Here is a 2,332-nt window from a genome sequence, read left to right as displayed (position 1 = left end):
TGTTGTTAACCCATCTGTTTCAGTTTTCACTTTGTTGGTTTCAGTTTCATTTTGTTGGTTGTTTAAGTCTAAACTGCTATGTTGATATTTCTGTTTGGCTGGGACTATTTCTGGGAACACTTGACACACTTGTTCCGGGTTGATCTTGTTTGTAGTTGTAGTTGGTTTTTGGATTAGTCTATCTAAGGTTCACTAAGTTGCTAGGAGTACGCTCATGGTTTAGTTTGCTGGTGGGTTTCTTTCAAACTAGTAAAGATGAAAGTTGGCTAAGGCACTTTGCTTTGTCAATTTTTTTTTTTTTTTTTTTTGAAAAGATTTAACCTTGATCCGCTTGTTCCTCTCATACATGAAGTATGAATTGTCCGGTAGTATTTTTCCTTCTTTCTTATCTGATTACTAGCGGTCTATGCCCGTGCTTTGACGCAACACTTTTAGATTATATAAGCGCATCTATGTGTATATAGTTGTCTTTGAATGGTGATTTTATATATATATATATATATATATATATATATATATATATATATATATATATATATTATGTTCAAAGCACGATTAATATAATATTGTAGTTTGTGCTTCGTATCTAAAACTTTATTATATTAATGGTTGCTACGAATACAAAATCGGCAAATTTATTAATATTTTTTAAAAGAGAAGACTTGTTTAAAAAGAAACTATTTTCCTCTCTTTGAGATAAAACAATAGAATATTTAAGCATCAGTGATACTTTTAATTTTAATTCGATTAATTTAAAAGTGTAAAATACTTATTATTTTTATCAAATTTTGATTTGGATAATTCTAATTTAAATTATTAAATTAATTTTACATGTTTAAAACAAAACAAAGTAGAAATTGATTTTCTATTTAAACGAAGAAATACTATTTTTTAATTTTTTGGTAAATATTCTACGGTTTAGCTCATTTTACTTGTCATGTTGTGCTTTTGCATGGTTTTTTAAGAAAACGACGATTAAAATTATGATTTGACTAATTTACCTTATTCATTATTTGATTTTCATTTGATATATATTTTTCTACGACATTAATCTCTTTTCACATTTATTGGAGTAAGAATAAAAATAAAAAAGTAATTAAATTCTATCTTATTTTAAAATATAAATATTTTAAGTATATTTATTTTAGTAAACATAACGAATAAATGACATGGCGGAATAGCAAATACAACAGTTTAATAGCTAGATTAGATCTCAAAGTTATATAAAAAAAGAAGAAAATTGTATGGTTTGACTCTACCTAACTTTTTGAAGAAAAACAATTTCATTTGCTCCCCACTAATGGATTGATACGCACGTGGCAATGAATCCATCATTATTGACTGTTCAATGAGATACTTTAAATTACATGAATATTGTTTGATTTTTAATATGGGGTGCATTTTTTTTTGGACATTATTAATTTGCACTATTTTTATGCATATATATATATATATACACACACACACACTATGTTCAAAATACGATTAATATAACATTGTAGTTTGTACTTTCGTATCTAAAACTTTATTATATTAGTGTTTACTTACTTAATACAAAATACTGTGACTTTTTTTTGACATTATTTTTTTTAATATGGGGTTCACTTTTTTTTTTTTTTATTGCTTGATTTTGTTAATATGGGGTCCACTTTTTTTTATAGTGAGTTTGGAGATGGTGGGTTCCACTTTTTTTTTTATATATATTGCTTGATGTTGTTTAGTATGGGGTCCACCCTTTATGGGGTGCACTTTTTTTTTTTTGGACATTATTAGTTTGCTATTTTTATGCATATAATATATATACATATATTATGTTCAAAACACGATTAATATAACATTGTAGTTTGTGTCGTATTTAAAACTTTATTATATTAGTGTTTGCTACGAATAAAAAGTTTGCACTTCTTTTTTTTAATATTATATTTTTTTTTAATATGGGGTTCAATTTTTTTTTTATAATATTGCTTGATTTTATTAATATGGGGTCCACTTTATTTTTTTCCATGAGTTTGGAGATGGTGAGTTCCAATTTTTTTTCTTTGCTCGGTGTTATTTAGTATGGGGCCCACCTCTTTTTTTTTAAGGGACAACGGACGATGAAGCATGAGTTTAAACCCATGGTTTATATAGTTTCTTCTTTTTTTATTTTTTATTTTTTATATTGCTTGGTGTTATTTAGTATGGGGCCCACCCTTTTGGATATTATTAGTTTGCACTATATATATATATACATATATATATACTATGTTCAAAATACGATTAATATAACATTGTAATTTATGCTCCATATCTAAAACTTTATTATATTAGTGTGTGCTACGAATATGCATTG

Source organism: Lycium ferocissimum, chromosome 5 (genome assembly GCF_029784015.1).
Source record: "Lycium ferocissimum isolate CSIRO_LF1 chromosome 5, AGI_CSIRO_Lferr_CH_V1, whole genome shotgun sequence".
Taxonomy (NCBI): domain Eukaryota; kingdom Viridiplantae; phylum Streptophyta; class Magnoliopsida; order Solanales; family Solanaceae; genus Lycium; species Lycium ferocissimum.
The sequence above is the reverse complement of the archived record's forward strand: the minus strand, read 5'-3'. Positions refer to the sequence as shown.